The sequence below is a fragment of the Meriones unguiculatus genome, chromosome 15, assembly GCF_030254825.1.
Source record: "Meriones unguiculatus strain TT.TT164.6M chromosome 15, Bangor_MerUng_6.1, whole genome shotgun sequence".
NCBI lineage: Eukaryota > Metazoa > Chordata > Mammalia > Rodentia > Muridae > Meriones > Meriones unguiculatus.
This window is the reverse complement of record NC_083362.1, coordinates 27,112,909-27,134,827: the sequence shown is the minus strand read 5'-3', so window position 1 is coordinate 27,134,827 and position 21,919 is coordinate 27,112,909. Positions and strand designations below refer to the sequence as shown.

Below are 21,919 nucleotides of genomic sequence, written 5' to 3'. Positions count from 1 at the left end.
TGTTTTGTCATGTTAGCCGAGGCAATTATTTGTCCTGTGAGATTCTTTTAGTGGTAGCAGGTGCAGCACAATGGAGGGGGCACCATGTTACTTGTTCATCATTCTAGCTTGACTGAGAAGTTAATTTTAGGCTAAAAATTAATTAGAAAATTCTATTTTCCCACAAATCAGAAAGCCACTGAAGACAGAAGAAAAACAATTTTTTTTGTTTTATGTCACAGAGAGTAGTTGTGTAGTCTGTTATGCCAAATCCTAAGCATGTCTGGATGAGTCATCTGTCTTGATCTTGTTTCACTAAACTTAACCCAATAAGAATTCTCAAATCAGTGTAGTCACCAATATCTGGAGGCTATTTCTGCCTGGAATTACTGATGGCTATGCTTGCTTGTGAATCAGGTAGGCAATCTTCTCTATCCTTCCTATCTGCCATTACAAATCCCACAGACTCATTCTCACCCCTGTAGCAGACTACCTGCAGGGGACTGTTTTCTTTCTATGGCTTCACTCTTTGGGGTATCAACAAACCCTGCTGGTTAATCTAGTTTCCTTTTCTGAGAACACTCTCAGATTCCCCTTCTAGTTCATTCCTATTCCTTCATATTAACTTCTTAATACCTAGAAACATATTGTACCACGGTCTCTAGTGGTCACGTGTGGGAGGAACCCAAAGCATTTCCTACGAGACAACTCACACCCACCACACTCTTCTAAGATTCAGACAGTACATCAGCACCTAGAATTACAAGCATTCCAAACACAATGCTTACACACCGTCTTAACAGCTTGAACCCAGCACCCCTGAGAAACGCAACGAAGCTGAAACACAAGACAGACTTTAAATTAGCTATTCTGAATGCTTTCAAAGATCTGAAAGAGAATATGAATAAACACATCAATGAAGTCTATGAAACACAAATAGTAGAATGAAATGAAAACAATTCAAATATGAAAGTAGAAATAGAATCACCAGAGAAAACTCAAAATTAGACAATACTCATGGCAACTCAGGATTGAATGAAAATGGGCCTAGACTGAAATTAAGACCAATATTAATATTTTTAGAATTGAAGGAAAATGAAAATACTATGGGCACAAAGAAGGCATTTCTAAGAGTCAAATTTATATAGCACTAAGTCTCTATATAAAAAATGGAGATATCTTATATTACTAATATAACAGCATACCTAAAACGCTTAGAACAAATGATGAAATAACACCAAAAAGAAGTAGACTACCAGAAATAATTAAACACAAGGTTGAAATCAATAAATAGAAATATAATAAAAACAATACAAAGAATGAATGAAATAAACAGTTTGCTATTTGACAAACAATCAATAAGGCTGATAAACACTTAGCCAAATTAATTAAAAGATAGATAAAGGATATCAAATTAATAAAACTAAAGTTAAAATTGGTGACATAACAATAGACACCAAGGAAAACCAGAAAGTCATGAAGACATACATTAAAAATCTGTACTCTAGCAAATTTGAAAGCCTAAGAGATATGGATAAATTTGTTGATATATACCACCTATCAAGCTTAAATCAAAACCACATAAGCATTGTAAAGATACCTATTATTGCTAGTAAAATAGAAGCAGTAACTAAAAGTTTCCAAGCCAACCAGATGAATTCAACTCAGATTTCTACCAGACTTTCAAAAAAGAATTACTGCCAATACTCCTCAAACAATTCTACAAAGCACAAAAGGAGTACATTGCCCAATTCTCTTTACAAGACCAAAAATGTGCTGATATTTAAACCCCAAAGTCAGTTGGAGACCAATTTCCCTAATGAACAAAATGCAAAAAATTTCAATAAAATACTTGTAAACTTTATGCAAGAACACATCAAAAACATTGCCTACCACTATCAAGTAGACTTCATCTCAGAGATGCAGGGATGGTTCAACAGTAAATATCAATAAATATAATCCACCACATAAACAACCTGAAAGACAAAGCCACATGATTATCTTCTTAGATGCAGAAAAGGTCTTTGACAAAATTCAATATTGATTCATGAGAAAAGTACCAGAGGCTAGGGATAGAAGGGACATACCTCAACATAGTAAACAGGATTTATAGCAGGTCGACAGACAACATTAACCTAAACAGAAACTCAAAGCATTCCCACTAAAATCAGGGACAAGACAAAGTTATTCATTCTTTCCATACCTACTCCATATAGTACTAAATATCTTACCTAGAACAATAAGACATCTGAAAGAGAGAAAAGGAATACAAATAGAAAACAAAGAAGTCAAAGACCTTTATATGCAGATGATATGAGTGTATATATAAATGACACTTAAAACTTCCATAGGAAATTTCTATACCTGATCAAAACACTTTAATAACGTAGCAGAACTTAAAATTAACACATAATGATGGGTGGCTTCATATGTGTACATAACAAGCTGATTGAGAAAGAAATCAGAGAAATAATAGCTTTCACAATAGCTTCAAAAATATATTTGAGTAACCCTAACTAATCAAGTGAAATGTTTTTATAATGAAAACTTTAAGACATTAAAGATAGGGTAGGGTTAGATAGAAGGGAAGAGGAACTCCCCTATCAGGGGAGTAAGGAAAATCCATAAATGGAGAAGGGGGAGGGGGTGGGACTAGCAGGAAAAGAGGGAAGGGCTACAGTGGGGATACCAAGTGAATAAATCTTAATTAATTAATTAAAAAGACATTAAAGAAAAAATTGAAGAAGGTATCAGATGATGGAAATATCTTTAATGATCACATGTTGGTCGAAATAATATAATGAAAATGGTAGTCTGCAAAGCAATCTACAGATTCCATACTTTGGTGAATAGGAGGCAAAATGATTGTAAGAGCCAGTGGTGATAGATGACAACAAGGAAAGAAAGGTTTCTAGGCACTGCAGGACTACTGCACATAAAAACTCACAAAAACTGTGGGAGTGTGCGTAGGGCTTTCATAGGTCTAAGAAAGCTGAAATTCCAATGCTGAGAAAGGAAGTATACACAAGCCCCAATTCCTAATCCAGAAGCTATGTCCAATTGATAAGTATTCACAAATGAAAAATTGGTTTTCTCCACTGACATCTCATTGTGTATACAAACCACACTTAAGGGCAGGCCCCATGAACAGCTGTATCTGACTAATACAGAATGAGCTTAATAATATTTTGGGGGATGTTTTTCTCATAATGCTTTGAGATGTTTTTCTTATGTCTTATTGTTTCTTCTTTTGTATTTTTATGGCTTTGTGTGTGTGTGTGTGTGTGTGTGTGTGTGTGTGTGTGAGAGAGAGAGAGAGAGAGAGAGAGAAAGAGAGAGAGAGAAAGAGAGAGAGAATGTGTGCATCCCAGTGTCTGTAGTTGTTTCTTATTCATTTTGGGTTCTATTTTTTTCTATTTAGTTGTTTTTGTCTTATTTTTCTTTATTTTATCTTATTTTATTATTATTTTTAGATGCCTTTTGTATTCTAATGAAAGAAATAAAGAGAGGGAGAGGATTAGGGTGGTTGGAGAAGTGGGGAGTAACTGGGATGAGCTGGAGACAGAGAAAACATAATTGGTGTATAATGTATGGAAGAGAAAATGAATTTTCAAGAATAAAAAAAGCAGAAAAAGTCTTGTATCCTTTTGCATTTATATATGCTTTTCAGAGGAATAAGGATCTTATTCAGAGGAATAAGAATAATGGCATCTTTAACACTACTCAATACAAGTTTTGAACACAGTTATCGTTTTTGTAGATGTTTCTGAATTAGTCAGAAATGTGTGAGCATAAACACCCTGATTATATTTCATTAAGGCTTCATTGCTGAGTTATTTTCTCCCATCTTTTGTGGATGATGAATGTATCAGTTTTCCTTCTGCTTTTCACATTGGTTTTTAAAGGTAGCATCTATTATAACTTCTATCCTTAACAACCCATCTGCCTCCTGAGACTTGGATCTATTGTTCACAAAGGTAAAGCCCAATGATGAATGCAGCCCTGACATTCAAGGAGTAGGTGTGTATTTAAGCCATCCATTGACAATAGATTGGAATCTAAGTGCATTTTTTTTATTTAAATGTCATACCCTTCTGATTTCCTTTGAACCACTACCAAGATTAAGAATTTTTTTTTCTGAAAGGAGTCTCATACAGGCTGGCCTTGAAGTTAGTATGCAGATGTTTACAATAGCCAGTATATGGATACACCCTATATGTACTTTAACAGGAAAATGAATAAAGAAAATATGATATTATTACACAACAGAATATTATGCAACTCAGGAAAGAAGAACCTTATCTCTTTCAACAACATACAGAAACCTGTGAAATAATACATTAAAAAGCAAAAGCCACTCTTAGAAGAAATGTAAAGTTATATGTTTACAGAGCAATCAAATTCACAGGAACAGAAAATGGATAACAGCTTTCAAGGGCAACAGAGATGAAGGAAATTGAGAATTGGCAATTCTATTTTGAATGTTCTCTTACACAAGATAAATAAGTTTTAAAGATCTGTTATACATCAAGGTACTGATAATTAAGAGAGGTGCATTTAAAATTTCACAGGAGCCTATATCATTGAAAGTTTTTTTTTTTTAACACAAATTCAAAAGACATAAGTATTGGGGAATGAAAGATGCTGTTATGGTTTGAAACTGAAATGACTGCAGGTGGGCTTAGGTTTAAACATTTTGTATCACTGGTGCTTTGTGACAAGTTTGTGGAGCCCCTAAAAAATGGCCTCTTGGCAGAAGTGGTTGTTGGGGAGGGAGGTGGTTCTCGTATGTGGTATCCACTTCTTGTTCTGGCCCAAGCTTTGTTTCCTGATCCATCAAGATGTGAGTGAGTCTTCCTTCTCAGCAATGTCTTGCCATCCTCAATGGAGCCACTGCAGTATCAAACTTTTCCTATATACTCTAAGCTGTTTCTAGGGGAAATCTTTCTGCTGCTATTTTGTCATATTGATGAGAGAATTACTTGAGACTGATGTGCTGGTTCCCCTGAATGTAGCCATGGTATCATGGGTGAATACATATGTCCAGATTCATTAGAAAATATACATTGAACATGTACACATCTAAAATACAAACACACCTAAGTGAAGATGATAAAAGTTGGGTTGGTAAGATGGCTTGGGAGATAAAGGTTCTTGCTATTATGCTGGTGACCTGAGTTCATTCCCCAGAACATGTCTGTGAAGGGGAGAATCAACTACCGCAAGCTGTCTGCAGACCTCCATACGTGTGATTTATGTTTTTGAGATTTGGTTCCCATATCTGAGGTAGTGTGATGCAGAAAGGACCTAGACACTCATATATGTCTTATCAAACTATCTCTAGAGTTGCCTGTCATGGTGCTTGATGTTACCATTTTCAGGATTGTTTTCTTGGAAAGTCACAATTCTGACTTAAATGAATTTTCTTGGAAGGGGGATACATTAAACACCACCAAATTAGAAATCCCAAATCTGGATACTAATATCCACTCATAAAGTGAAAGTCAGAAGGCTTAAAGCCAAAGATAGTTGCATTTAGTTATGAGTTGGATAGAATCACTCTGTATTAAGGAACGCATGCATATAAGAAACAGGAATGAAAAGAAGAGAGGATATCACTAAAAATGTGTGTGTGAAGGGAACCCAGAAAAAGGTGCCGTAGTCTCATCCCTGCAAAAACATCAAGCAAACTTAGCTTTTTTTTTCCAAATACGCAATAAGGGATTATCTATTTATCATCTATCTGTCTGTCTATCTATCTCTCTCTCTATCTATCTATCTATCTATCTATCTATCTATCTATCTATCTATCTATCTATCTATCTTTCTATCTATATCTATCCAGCTATCCATCCATTAACATCTACATTTATATTTAAATGAGTAGACTGATGACTGAGGAAACACAATGCATTGAAGTCATGCAGAAAGGAATCGAACTAATTTTTAGAATTAGAGTGAATGTGATAATTATATGTCTTCTGTAATCTGACTGGTTCAGCTTGCATACACAGCCAAACAAAGGATGCAGTGAATTCATTTAAATGAATAGCTTGGAATTCATACTCCAATCTCTATGAAGGCATGGGACAGCTGAACATGTCTTTTTCATCTATTTGTTGTTTGTGGGGAGAATTAATATATAATTTTCTTTATTACTGTCAGTCATGTTTTGTCTAGGACAGAAAACAAAAGTGTGATAACAGCCACCTAGGAAAGTGGTGGGCTGCTTTAATGAAGAGAAGAAAAGAAAGAAACTCCAAGAAAGAAGCTTTGGATGAAGGTGTTGAATACAATTATTTTGTAAATGTTTTGGAATAGTTCCCAGTTTGGTTAACAAGGTAGCCATTTGCTTTACTGAATGGTCTTTGAAAAACCTTCTTTTCATTAAAAGATATTTTCTTGCTGCTGCCAGCTTATTTCTATCTCCCAGGATGTTTGGTGACAAAGACCTAGTCTGGCTGGCTGGAAGGAGAGTTCTTCTTTAATCATCTAAACTGATTTCTTTAACTTTCCCATCAATCTTTATAAAAGATGGACACAACAGAGGACTGAATTCCCCTTCTGTTATACTGTAAACATTTTCAGATCAGCTTTTTAATAGCATTTAGACTTTTACCAAGCATTCTCTTAAGCAAGCACAGGAGCTGCCAAGACTCAGAGCCAGCATCTTCCACCTGGCCTTTTCATTTGCAACCCATAGTCTTGCCTGCCTTCAGTAATTTTTCAAAACTGCCGTTAAATCATTATTTTGACCCATTCTTTAACCTTGCCACCTGCTTCCTTCAAACTACATGGTAGCTTTCCAAATGCTCTACAAATCCTGACCAAGATTGCACTTTACATCTCTCCATTATAAAAACAAAAAGTTATGTTTATGGTTCTTCACCATGAACATCTTCACCATGAACATCTCCTTGTTGTTTGCTTTCAATTACATCAGCCAAATGTCCAGCTTTTCTTCTGAACCATTATTTCTCTAGGCTGCCGAAATAGTCTGTCTCCTTTCATTTGTACAACTAATATTACAGATTCATAAATTCTTTCTACACCTAATAAAAAAAGTCATTTCCCAAAATACAGCTTCCATGATTTTTAAAACAAATATTCATTATTAGTATGTGTGCATACCAACATTATTCTAAGTATATTTGTATGTATCAAGTATAGCTTTCTTTGTCTGTGAATTGCCTTACTCAAGAAATATGATTTTAATATTTACAGTTCAATTTAATCACTATTTTGCCTTCCATACTAATGTTTTTTTTTCTAATTCTGAGGTTATAAAGCCTAAAATGTATGTTCATTCAAAAAAGATAGGTCAGATGAAAATGTTTTACTAATTGATTGAAAACTTAAATGTTAGAAGGTGGGAGATAATTTTAATTATATTCCACAAAGAAATGTAGAACTGTTACAATCATTCTTCAAAAGTTTGGCATTTCTTCAGTGTGTTAAATTCAGTCTATAACTTAGTAATTTGATTTTCAGTTTCATACTTAGGTAAAATAAAAACATGTTCACTGTGAAACTTATATATGAATGTTCATATAACATTGCTAGTATTAGCACCCAATGCAGAAATGACTGAAATATTCATTACCTAAACAGTAAATAAAAGTTTTTGTGTTCATAAAATACAATACTATTATGATTTTTTTGTAATTTCAAAATAGTTGATTCATCTTTGATTTTGTTACTCAAGTTTTAGATTTATATATTATGATATTCTTATTTAATATATTAGTTACAAATATTCTTCAGTTTTCTTGTAATCAAAATAATCTCTATAAATCTCTTGATGACTATTTTATTTCTGGGAAGAGACAATGACCAAGACAACTTCTAGAAAAGGAAGCATTTAATGGAGGGTTTGCTTATAGTTTTAGAGGCTAAGTCCATTATCATCATGCCTAGGAGCATGGCAGCAGGCATGTCACTGAAAAAATAGTTGAGAACTACATCCTGATCCACAAGTAGAGAGAGAGGCAGAGAGAGCTTGGGCCAGGTATGGGCTTTGGGAATTTAAAAGCCCATGCACAGTGACACACTTCCTCCACATGAACACACCTCCTAATTCTTTCAAACAGTTCTACTGCCTGGTGACTAAGAATTCAAATAAAAGCTCTTGGGGGAACATTTTAATTCAAACCATCACAGTAAACAAACTGAAAGACATGTTCTCTGAGAGGCTCTAGCTCCTCAAAACATGCTGGCACTCACAGCCAAATATTGGGAGTCTTGGGGAAAAGTGGGAATAATGAGAAAACGACCTGGAGGTATCAGGAGCTCCAGGAGACCAACAAAAACAACTAGCCAGGGCCCAGAAGGGCTTACTGGATGCAGATAAGGCCTTTGCCAGGATCCAACATTCCTTCATGACAAAAGCCCTGGAGAGATTAGAGATTCAAGGGACTTATCTCACCAGCATAAAGGCAATTCAGGAAACTTTGTAGCCAATATAAACTTAAATTAAGAGAAACTCAAAGCATTTACATTCAAATCAGAAAGACAAGGATTTCCATTCTTTTCATACTTCTTCAATATAGACTTCTTCAATATAGTCTTAGCTAGAACAATAAGACAATCAAAGTTCAAGGGATACAAAAAGGAAAGTGAGAAGTCAAAGTTTTGTTATTTGTAGATGATATAATGGTACTAAGAAATAACCCTAAAAATTCCATCAAGAAACTCATACAAGAATAATTACTTTCAGCATTGTATCTAGATAAAAAATTAAGTCACAAAAATCTTTATCCCACCTCTATACAAATATCAAATGGACTGAAAAAGAACTCATGGAAACAACAGTTTTTACAATAGCTCTAAATAATGTAAAGTATCTTGGAGTAACTCTAACCAAGAAAGTGAAATATATGATAAAAAATTAAGTTCTTTGAAAAAGAAATTGAAGAAAATATCAGAATATGGAATGATCTCCCATGCTCATGGATTAATATAGTAAAATATTATAATATTTTAATATAGTATGATTAATCTAGTAAAAATGGCCACTCTACCAAAGCAATCTACAAATTTGATGCAAGCCATATCCAAATTGTTTTTTATTTTAAAAAAATATTCTTTTTTTTTCTTTCTTTGTTGTAGCCCCAACCCTCTCTCCTCATAGGTCCACTTTCCTTCTCTTCTCCCCTTTTCCTCAAAAAAGGGCACCTGCTTTTCCCATCCTCTCCAGGTCATCAAGTTGCATCAGGACTGAGCATATTCTCTTCCCCTATGGCCTAGCAAAACAGTCTCATCAGGGGAAAGTGATCAAAAAGTTGGCAAAAAAGTCCTTCTCCGATGCATTCCCCACTTTCCTTCCTAGAGAGCAAGAGGACAGAAAAGAGAATTTGAGGGTCACGATATCTATGTGACAAGCTGGAGAAGTCAGGGTAGTCTCCTGGGAGGATACGAGGGGGACTCAAGTAGAGACTCCTAGTAGCAGAGGTTATAGAAACTGAAGAGGACACACTCTAACTAGACCATACTTCTAGCAGAGGGAGGAGAACACCAATCTACCCACAAAAACTTCAACCTAAAATTTACCCTGTCTACAAGATGTGCAGGGATAAAGGTAGAGCAGATAGAGCAAAGATTGAGGGAATGCCCAAGCAATGCCTGGCTCAACCAAAGACCTACCCTATGAGAGAGTGCCAACTCCTGACAGTATGAATGCTAAGCTTGCAGACAGAAGCCTGTCAGAGTTGTTCTCTGAGAGGCTCTAGCTCCTCAAAACATGCTGGCACTCACAGCCAAATATTGGGAGTCTTGGGGAAAAGTGGGAATAATGAGAAAACGACCTGGAGGTATCAGGAGCTCCAGGAGACCAACAAAAACAACTAGCCAGGGCCCAGAAGGGCTTGCTGAAACTGAAGCATGAATGAAAGGCCATACATGAAATAGACCTAGGCCCCTATAAAGAACAGGACCAGGCTCCCTACAAACATGTAGCAGACAGACAACTTAGACCCCATCTAAATTTCAACACAAATTTCCTAACTTCTTGAAAAGGCCAATTCTCAGCTTTATATGGAAACACACACACACACACACACACACAAAAAAAAAAAAAAACAAAATAGCTAAAGCAATCCTTAATAATATAAAACAATTGTTAGATGTATCATCATCCCTGACCTCAAACTGTACTACAGTTCTATAGTAATAAAAACAGCTTGATATTGGCAATAATCATTGAAAAAAACAGAGAGAAGAGGCCTAATGAAGTTTATAAAAGAATAACTGTGTGAAAATACAGTATTTTCTGGGTTTACATGAAATAACAAAACAAAACAACAACAATCCACCACTTCTTCAAACACATCTGCACTTTGACATTCAATACAGAATTATGCAAATGTGAAGATACTGGAAACAATATAGGTTTCCTTTGATTGATAAGGTAGATAAAGAACCTGTTAGGCCTGTGCATACACATACACACACACACACACACACACACACACACACACACACTCACACACAGAGGAATATTTCTTGGCCACATAAAAACACATCTTGTGATTTGCTACATTATAGTTAGATCTGGGAAGCATTATGCTAGGAGAAAGAAAGAAAACTATTTCAGGATCTTACATTTATTTGGATGTTGGGAAAGTACACATACATGTATATAAAGAAAAAATTAAAGGATTGTTGGATTGGGGTGGGGAAAGAGAGAGATGAAGTATGCGAGTTAGTAAGCATAAGTGAAGAAAAAGTTTAGAGAGGTAATGTACAATGTGGAGCTACGGTTAATACTGTGCACTGCATTCTAGATTTCTCTGATATGCTGATAATCAGAATGGGGACCTGAGAAATGATTCACATATGATGTATTTGTTACATTGTTTCACTTTATGTGTACCATGTTTAAGTTGTCCTGTTCTGTGCCTCAAATTGCACAAAAAAATTTGAATTGCAAAGCATGGAAAAGAAAGTAAGTGTTTAATTTTAGGTTAGAAACTTGATCAATGCTTGACACAAACCATACTGACTTACATCCTATTCCACTTAGTTGACATTTTCATGGGAGGCAATCAGATTGTTTGGATCGTGCTACATTTTGGTGTCATTAATCTATAGTTTTGACACACACTGTGCAAAAGGAGCCTTTTACTAAGGAAAGCTAACTCTGCCTTTACATCTCCATTAGTTTCTAAACATGAACTTTAATCTCATTGCCAGAGGATAAATCTAGGATTGTCATAAAAGATGAAAAACTGTAAGGTTTCATATATTGGACAAGGTGAGGCTTTTCCAGTTTTAAAAATCAGAGACTCTAAAATTTATGTCTGTTTTTTTTTTCTTTTCTTTCCTTTTCTTTTCTTCTTTCCTTCCTTCCTTCCTTCCATCCTTCTTTCCTTCCTTCCTTCCTTCTTTCCTTCCTTCCTTCCTTAGTTCCTTAGTTCCTTCCTTCCTTTCTTCCTTCCTTCCTTTCTTTCTTTCCTTTTTTTCACTTAGCCCCACCTCCCTTTTTTATTGTTCTTACAACAAAAACTTCAGATCAATGGAGGTTAAGGAGTTCACCAAATCCTTAAAGCAGCATACTGACATTTCAGAGCAAAGCAGTAAAGGTTTTCCTTTTTGATGCTACTTTGAAAGGATGCATTATTGAAATGTCACCTATTTGCAACGTACCCCTTACTCTGTGTCTGTGGGCTCCCTAGCGCACTGCTTATATCTACCACTGGATTTACATACTTCCATAGACTATTAGCCTAGGTGGGTCAGCCAGGTGCATAACACACTGTTAGGGACTGACTCTAACAACTGGAGCTTGCTGCACAAATTTATTTTGGTAGCTTTTGCTATAGAAAATAAATGATGACTTTTTTCCAACGTCATCTGATTTTGATGTGGTCTGAAAATTTGGGCTTTATTTCATTGCTGTTTACTTTGGGCCAAATAACTGTCCTCTTTGTGTTCTTTCTATCTTTTTAAAAGGCTTATTTTAATTTATTATTTTAAGTGTGCTAGTGTGTTGTCTAATATGTGTCTCCATGTCATGTGTGTTCTTGGTGTCTACAGAGGCCAAAAGACACCATTGGAATTCCTAGAAAGACAAATGGGCTGGACAATGGAAGTAGGAGAAAACAAGTAACAGGACAGAGGGCCTCTAAAAGGACTCTGCCTAGTAGTTTATCAAAGTAGATGCTGAGACTCATAACCAAACCTTTGGCAGAGTGCAGGGAATCATATGAAAGAAGGGGGAGTTAGTATGACCTGGAGAGGACAGGAGTTCCACAAGGACCAAATATATTTGGGCACAGGGGTATTTTTTAAGACTGTTTCTCCAACCAAAGACCATTCATGGATAAAACCTAGAACCCTTGTTTCAATGTAGCCTGTGGCAGCTCAGTACTCAAGTGGGTCACCCTGGTAAGGGGAACAGGGACTGTTTTTGACATGAACTCAATGGCGAGCTCTTTGACCTCCCCCCAACCCTGAGGGGGGAGCAGCCTTGCTAGGCCACAGAGGAGGTCACTGCAGCCAATCCTGATAAGCCAGGGTCAGATGGAAGGGGAGGAGGATTTCCCCTATCATTGGATTTAGAGAGGGGCAGGGAGGAGATGAGGGAGGAAGGGTGGGATTGCGAGGCAATAAAGGAGGGGGCTACAGATGGGATACAAAGTAAATAAACTGTAACTAATATAAAAAAATAAAAATTAAATTAAGACATAAATAAAATAAATAAAAAAATGGAATTCCTAGAACTGGTTTTACAGATGGTTGTAAGCTGCTATGTGGGTGCTAGGAATTGAACTTGGGAACTGTATAACAGCAGCCATTGTGGTTGATCCATTTTTCTTTTTTCTTTTTAACATTTTTTTTATTAAGTGAATTTATTTTTGACAGTGAATGAATATAATATATTCTAATTATTCTCACCCTTATCGTGCCTTCTTAAAAATTTATTTTTTATTTATTACAATTTATTCACTTTGTATCCTAGCTGTAGCCCTCTCCCTCATCCCCTCCCAATTCCAACATCCCTCCCTCTTCTCCCATGCCATTCCCCCAGTCCACTGATAGGGGAGGTCCTTCTCCCCTTCCATCTGACCCTAGCCTATCAGATCTCATCAGGACTGGCTGCATTGTCATCTTCTGTGGCCTGGTAAGGCTGCTCCATCCCTCAGGGGAAGGTGATCAAAGAGCAGGCCAATCAGATTATGTCAGAGGCAGTCCCTCTTCCCATTACTATATAACCCACTTGGACACTGAACTGCCATGGGCTACATCTGTGCAGGGGTTCTAGGTTATCTTTATGAATAGTCCTTGGTTGGAGTATGAGTTTCTGGGAAGTTCCTTGTGTTCAAATGTTCTTGTTCTGTTGCTCTCCTTGTGGAGTTCCTGTCCTCTCCAGCTCTTACTATTTCCCACTTCTTACATAAGATTCCATTCACTCTTCCCAACAGTTGGCCATCAGGCTCAGCATCTGCTTTGATAGGCTTTCAGAGGCCCTCTGTGGCAGGTTCCTAGATTGTTTCCTGTTTCTTCTTCTGGCTTTCAGAGGCCCTCTGTAGCAGGTTCCTAGGTTGTTTCCTATTTTCTTCTTCTTCTGATGTCCATCTTCTGCCTTTCAGGATGGGGATTGAGTGTTTTAGTCAGGGTCTGCTCTCTTGATTTGTTTCTTAAATGTACAGATTTTAGTGGGTTTATCCTATGTTGAATGTCATAAAAATACAGAAAATCCAAAGTTTAACAAATTCTTAAAAATATACATATATAATAGGATAATTTCAGGGTTTTAGCTGATTCTTGGATATTTCCAATGTGGAAACTCACTGTGTATTTTGAGTAATAAAAATTTGAGCTAATGCAAATGCATGTTATAGCATTTGTGAATACTGATGAAAATATTTGTTCTATTCCAAGCCCTATTAATACTCATATTCACATGCAAACCTGCCAGCCATTCTGTATGAAGAAAGCTTCTAATTTAAATGCTTCTGATACATATTATTTTGTTCAAATTTTATGTTGGAATAAGTACATGAACCCCAAACATAATCCTTGTCTGCATGGTTCTGCAGCTCAATTTTTGCTGTCACCTGATGCGCAAAGGAGTTGTTTATCACTAATCTGGGGTGGCCCATGGCACAACTGAGGCCTGTAACCAGCAGGCTAAGATGGTGTCAATTCTTGATCCAGTAGAGTCTACCTGGCGTTTGATATTTACTTTTCCACAAATATTCTCATTGAGCTATTTCACATCAATCTCCACATTAAAATGTCCAGTGTTACTCACAGTGATATCATCCTTCATTTGTTCAAAGTGTGGCCCAAATATGATATCAACACAGCCTGTGGTGGTGACAAGGTTCTTGTCCTCTTTACAAGCCTTGGCCATGATGGCCACCTTATAGCTCTCCATGGCAGATGGCAGTGCACTGATGGTGTCAGTTTTGTTGATGATATCTCAGTTCCTGAAACCTCTCAGAACCTGGGACATCACTTGCCCACATCACCATAGCCTGCTTCCACTGCCACTTTAACCACAAGTATCACATTTTGACTCTTTAATGTCACCTATGAGTTACTCCTGGTAGCCATACAGGTTGTCAAACTTGACATTGATAATAAGTATCTTTAGTATCCCATTGGCTACCATCTTGTAGAAGTTATGGACCCTATTTGTAGTTTCCTCAGATTCCTTGGATGCCTACTAGAAGCTGTGGGTACTTGGTGTGGATAAGGAGTCCATCTTTGAAGTGCAGCATCTACTCATTGTATTACATGCACTCCTCATCTATGTTGTCCTTCCATATCAGTATTGGATGTTGGTCTTGGCAATAACAGTTGCATGATCCTGAGTAGAGATCTTGTAGCTAGACCCCTGCATCTCATCACTGAGGGCCACTGGAGTCTCAGTGAATACAGCAGTTGCCATAGGCATGTGCAGCCAGCCAGCAGTGGAAACCCTTCAGTGATTTGGAGGCCAAGCACATCTCACATATCTAACATACATGTATCTCATTCTTGGCTTAGTCCAGAGTCTTTTGTTCCCAGGTAGCCATTTGGATGTCTACAACTTTGTAGGACAGTTTATCAGACATCCTGGTAGTGATGCCTCTAGGACTGATGAACTCAGTGAAGGCCAATTGGTGCCAGGCAGAGACAGAACAGATATTCTAAATGTAGGGAAGTTCATTGAGATTTATAGACTATCCTTTTTTATATTAATTACAGTTTATTCACTTTGTATCCAGGCTGTAGCCCCCTCTCTCATTCCCTCCCAATCACACCCTCCCTCTTCTCCTCCTATGCCCCTCTCCAAATCCAATGATAGAGGGAGAGGGAGAGACAGAAAAGGGGACAGTGCTTTTGTTTGTGCATGAGCATATGCATAGGTGTGTGAATACATGCACATAAGCATGTGTGCATATGTGTGAATTCCAGTGATGGATTTCTGGTGTCTCCCTCTATGGATTTTTTGCTTATATTTTGAGATGTGGTAGCTTACTGAGCCTGGAACTCTTCACTTTCCAGAAAGCTGCAGGGATCCTAATTCTGCCTCCCCAGAACAATCAGTCTTTCATATTTGTGACTTCTGGATTTTTCATATTTACCCTTCTGAATGAGGATTAATTCTCTTCCTAGGGTCCCTCTTGTTTAGTTTCTTTAGGCCTGTAGATTTTAGTATGGTTATCCTGTATCATATGGCTAATATCCACTTACACATGAGTATATACCATATGTGTCTTTCTGCTTCTGGGTCACCTCAATCAGGATGATCTTTTCTAGTTCCAACCATTTGCCTGCATATTTCATGATTTCCTTGTTTTAATTGCTGAGTAGTATTCCATTGTGTAAATGTACCACACTTTTTGTATTCATTCTTTAGTAGAAGGGCATCTCGGTTGTTTTCAGATTCCGGGTATTATGAATACAGCTACTATGCACATAGTTGAGCAAATCTCATTGTTGTATGTTTGAGCATCTTTTAGATATATGCCCAGGAATGGCATCCTTAAATTCTTAATTTTCTGATTTTGATATCTATAGAAAACAAACAAGCAAAAAAGCCAGAAAAAAATCTTTTTAAAATACAGCATTTACACAAGTAAATATTTGAGATATTTTAAATCTTGGCCAGTTTAATTTTCCTAAAGACAAGGAAAAACAATGTGGAATAATTTGAAGCCTTCAGGGGACTGAGGAGGGTAGAGTCAGATCATCAAAGCCCATGTACCATAGTTTACAGTTTTTCTTATTATAGACATGTGTATGTATACTGTTAAGAAATTTAATCTAGAGGAAAAATAATGTTTTTTTTAATTGAAGTTTTTTCATGATTTTGGCAAGTATATTTGGTGTATCAGTTTAAGTTCACTAAGAAGTAACTAAAAACAATTGCCAAAATATCATAGGCATGTATAGAAAGTTCAAGAAATGCTAGGAAATGGCTGCAGTAATGCTTCTAAAGCTGTAGTAAACAAGAAAAGCACTGATGATTTGTTTTTTTTTTAAAGTCAGCTTTTGAGTCACTATATCTAGGTTGCTCCCTCAGTTCTGTGAGCCTGTCATGTTCCAACACAATGACTACATAATTTGCCTATTAGATTCATGTTCAGTAATAAAGATTCAAACCTTTTGAAGTATTTCTACTGTAAAATTTTGGTAAAAAAGAAACACAGACAATGAGATTGAATTTCCAACATACATACATATATAACATGTAGTTCTAGAACAGCAGTTCTCAATCTATGGGTCAAGACTTTCCTGGGGATCAATGACTTTTTCACATGTGTCACGTATCAGATATCCTGCATATCAGATATTTGCATTACAATTTATAACAGTAGAAAAATTATAGCCATGAAATAGCAATGAAATAATGGTATGGTTGATGTCACTATAACCTGAGGTCACAGCGTTTGTTCTAGAGAGACATATTCCATATTTTTATACATCCATATATATCTTTCTTGATTAATGTTTTTAATGGCAGTAACATTTCTCTATGTAGATGAGAAAATTCATGTTGATGTTTAAATAATGCTATATTTACATCTTTTTAAATTAATATTATTATATAGTTTTGTTTCTTTGAAACAGTTTCAAGCTTCTCATTCATTCATCGTGTTGCTGATGTTAGTCTCCAATTAGCAACAATCCTTCCTCAGCCTTCCAAATGTTGGAATTGCAAGTGTAAGCTACCACACACAGCTTAATATCTATATTTTAATATTTCTGAGCTAATATTCAGTTTTATGCTTCATTCAAATTGCTTCTATAATTATAGTAATAAATTAACAAAATGTGGATTGATTACCTTCCCTTGAATCCACAGATCTTCAACTAGACAAAGCAATAGAGCTTTTTATCATTAGACCTACTTTCAAGATGTTAATGGTGCTTCTTGTCCTGTCTCATCCAATAGGACACAAATGATTCTATTTAATCCAAACTTCTGTCTTTTGCAGTTGGGTGAGGCAAACAGAGTTTCTCTCTTACTTTATTCTGTCAGAGAGTCTGAATCTGTTTAAGTTGCTCCCTGACAAAAAAAAGTCACTATCTTTTGAGTTGATTTATTCTTTACGTATTATGTGTTATGGCACCTTTTCTCTGAAGAGTTGAGTTTATTCTACACATAATTCTCACACTTTCAAACACCTTTCACAAGAAACACCTATAAACATTTCAGCATGAAAAGTGATAGAGAAGGGATCCTGGGAGGAAACCAGGATGAGGCCAGAGGGTGAATGATCCAGGCTTGCATTAGAGATGTGTTGTCTGCCTCAGTAGTCACCACCCAAGGTCAGTAAGTAGGTTTCCCATGGCTCCTTCACAGCTACCACCACTCCATTTTGCAGACTACTCCTTTACACTGTCTCTACAATATTCTTATGATTATAAAAACCAAGAAATACATTGTGGCAATGACTTTAGTTTGCCATGCAGTCCATGTTCTTTTCTATAGTCAACTGAATTTCATAGAAAGTAGGTTTGTGTTGGACAGGGGAGTAAAGGTTCATAAAAGTATTGAGTTTATTTATAAAATGGAATTAAAAATAAAAATTAAATAATAATGGTATTAGATATCAAAGTAATTTTAATATTTTGACAAGTAAGGCTAAACTAATTTATTAAAAAGTTTTATGAAAATACTTACTATTATAAAATAAAACATTAGCTATTTTACATTTTATTTATACTTGATCTCTACTTAAAATTTATGATGCTAAATTTTCTAACTTCATAAATGTTACAGTTAGACAAAAAATAAGTAGGGGTATTGTTCAATCTTAGCATACAAAACGGCTGAAGTTATTCATGACATAGCTTTAAGTGAGGCTTAGAGCATTATCATAAACTCCTCATGACACATAATAATCAAATCACTAAATACATAGAACAAAAAAGAATATTAAAAGCTGTAATGGAAATAAACTAAATAAAATATAAAGACAAACTTATTAGCACAACACCAGACCTTTCAGTGGGACTCTAAATACCAGAAAGGCTTGCACAGATATTCCACAAACTCTAAATGACCATAGAGATCGAATTAGACTCCTTTACCTATATCTATCAATCATAATAGATGTAGAAATGAAAACATTACTCAATAAAAGAAAATTAACCACTATCTATCTACAAATCCAGATCTACAGAGAGCTCTAGAAAAACATATTTCAATCTGTAAAAGTTAGCTACACCACAGAAACATAAGGAATAAATAATATGGTAACTGTAAACCAAAAGATGGAAAACTACCATAATAACAAAATAACAGGAATCAATAAACACAGGTCATTGATAACTCTCAAAATTAATGGTCCTACTAGATATCTGCATGTAGAAGAATGCAAGTAGATCTATATTTACCGCTCTGCACAAAACTCAAGCCCAAGTGGATCAAAAATCTAAAAATAAAAACACATACTGAAACTTATAGAAGAGAAAGTGGGAATAGCTTTGAAAATATTGGTATAGAAGACAACTTCCTGAATAGAGTACTAGTAGTGCAAGCTAAGATCAACAATTACAAAATAGAACCTCATGAAAACAAAAAGCTTGCATAAAACTAAGAATATAGTTAATAGGACAGAGTGGTAGCTCACAGAATGGGAAAAGATTTTCATCAACACCACAACTGATAAGGGCTAATATCCAAAATATATAAAGAACTCAAAAACTTAGACAGCAGCAAATTAAACAAGCCAGTTAAAAATGGCGTGCAGATCTAAAACAGAATTCTCAATAGAGGAATCTCAAATGGCTGAGAAGCACTCAAAGAAATGTTCAAGGGTAAAAGTATGTCCTGTTTTTGTAGAAGATCAGAATCCATCATGGGCAGCTGCCAACTGCCAACTACTTAATTTCAGTTCTAAGGAATTTCTGACACCTTTGGCTGGCTGCAGGCACTGGCTCTCATGTCCACTTCTATCTGCCCCCTATTGTAAATAATTAAAATAATAAACATAAATCTTAAAGATAAAAAAATTGTTCAACATGTCTGGTGTCTACCCTGTTTTTCCTTCTGAATGAGAAGTAAGCATTTTCACTATGGTCCTCTTTGTTTACCTTCTTTAGGTCTGTAGCTTTTAGTATGTTTATCCTATATAATATGGCTAATATCCACTTATGAGTGAGTATATACTATGCATATCTTTTTGCTTCTAGGTTACCTCACTCAGGATGATTTCTTCTAGTTCCATACATTTGTCTGCAAAATTCATGATTTCCTTGTTTTTAATAACTAAGTAGTATTCCCGAAGTGGTGAAAGAGGGGAAACAGGATAGGAGCTTACTATAGAGGGTCCTCTGAAAGGATCCACCCAACAGGGGATTGAAGCAGATGCTGGGACTGAACTTTGGGCAGAGCACAGGGAGTCTTATGGAAGAAGAGAGGGGTGGGGATAGAGGGACTTGGAAACGGAAAACGTCTGAGCCTAAGGAATCATGCAGAGACTTATGCACCAAGGGAGGATCATGCATGGAGAGGACCTGGACCCCCTACTCAGATGTATATGCTAATTGGCAGCCCAGACTCCATGTGGATCTCTGAGTGAGGAGAGCAGGAGTTGCCTCTATCAAAGAGCAGCTGACTGCTCTTTGATCACACACCCCTTGTGATGCGGCCTTGCCAGGTCATAGAGGAAGGTGATCCAGGCAGTCCTGATGAGACTTAACAAGCAATGGGCAGGTGGCAATGGTAGAGAACTCCCCCTTTCAGTGGACTAGGGGAAGGGGATGGACGAAAGAAAGAGGAAGGGTGAGACTGGGTGAAGTTGAAGGAGGAGGCTTCAATAAGGATATATAATGAATAAATTGTAAAGAAAAAATAAAAATTAAAGAGAAAATTTCAACATCCTTAGCCAATCTGGGAAATGCAAATCAAACTACTTTTAGATTCCAACTTATACCTGTCAAAATTGCTAAGATCAAAACCATAAGTGACAATTCATCCTGGCAAGGATATGGATCAAGGGAAACAATTATTCATTACTGGTGGAAATGGAAACTTATGCATTCACTATGGAAATCAGTATGGTGGTTCCTCAAGAAATTAAGAACTTATCTACCTTATTGATGCAGGTATACCACTTCTGAGCATATACCCAAAAATGATTCTCCATTCTACCACAAGGACACTTGCTCTACTATGTTTATAGCAGCTTTATTCATGATAGTTTGAAAATGGAATCAACTCAGATATCCCTCAACAGAAGACTAGATAAAGAAAATAAGGTATATTTACACAATGGCATATTAATCAGGTGTTAAAAAGAATAACATTATGAAATATGAAGGCAAATTGATAGAACTACATAAAATCAAAGGACAGCTTACAAGAGCTGCATAGAGTCTCTTCCTATGCCATGATTTCTGGTGACCTAACTCCGGCTTTAAAATTTGGCAACAAGTGCCTTTTTTGCTGAAAAATATTTCTAGTCTTTTTGTATGTTTTTTTTTAAATATTTATATTGTGTATGTGTTTGTGTGTGTGTGTGTGTGTGTGTGTCACATTCCTCTGGAGATCAGAATAAGGCTTTGGATTTCTTTGTGCTAGAGTTACTGGTAGTTGTGAGCCAGCTGATGTGGGTACTGAGGTCCAAATTTGGGTAGTCTAGAGGAACAGCAAATGTTCTGAACTTCTGTGTCAATTTACAACTCTATTGTAAATTTTCAAAGGGACAAAATAAAGTTTTATTTTAAAATTTTATTTATTTTTTATATTAATTAAAGTTTATTTACTTTGTATCCCATCTGTAGCTCCCTCCCTCATTCCTTCCCAATCCTTTCTCTCTCTTTCCCTCCCTCCCTCCATCATCTCCTCCCATGCCGCTCTCCAAGTCCACTGATAGAGAAAGTCCTCCTCCCCTTCCATCTGACCCTAGCCTATCAGGTCTCATCAGGACTGACTGCATTGTCTTCCTTTGTGGCCTGGTAAGGCTGCTCCCCATCATGGGGAGGTGATCAAAGAGCCAGCCACTGCGTTCATGTCAGAGACAGTCCCTGTTCCCCTTACTAGGTAACCCACTTGGATACTGAGCTACACCTGTGCAGGAGTTCTAGGTTATCTCCATCCATGGTCCTTGGTTGGAGTATCAGTCTCAGAAAAGATCCCTGTGCCCAGAGGTTTTGGTTCTGTTGTTCTCCTTGTGGAGCTCCTGTCCCCTTTAGCTCTTTTTATCTCTCCCTTCTTTAATTAAGATTCCCTTCACTTTGCCCAAAGTTTGGATATGAGTCTCAGCATATGTTTTGATACCCTGCTGGGTAGAGTCTTTCATAGTCCCTCTGTGGCTGTGGTAAGCTCCTGTCCTGTTCCCTGTTTTCTCCCTCTTCTGATGTCCTTCCCATTTGCCTTTCTGAATGAGGATTGATCATCTTACCCAGGGCCCTCCATCTTTCTTAGATTCATTAGGTGAACAGATTTTAGTATGTTTATCCTATATTATAGGTCTATATTCCATGTGTGTCTTTA

General features: G+C 36.5%; 1 pseudogene; it reads right to left on the bottom strand.

Annotated features, from left to right (window-relative positions):
- Window positions 1–13,919: 13,919 nt before the first annotated feature.
- LOC110541895 (adenosylhomocysteinase-like) lies at window positions 13,920–14,705 on the bottom strand (annotated as a pseudogene).
- Between the last annotated feature and the right edge of the window lie 7,214 nt (window positions 14,706–21,919).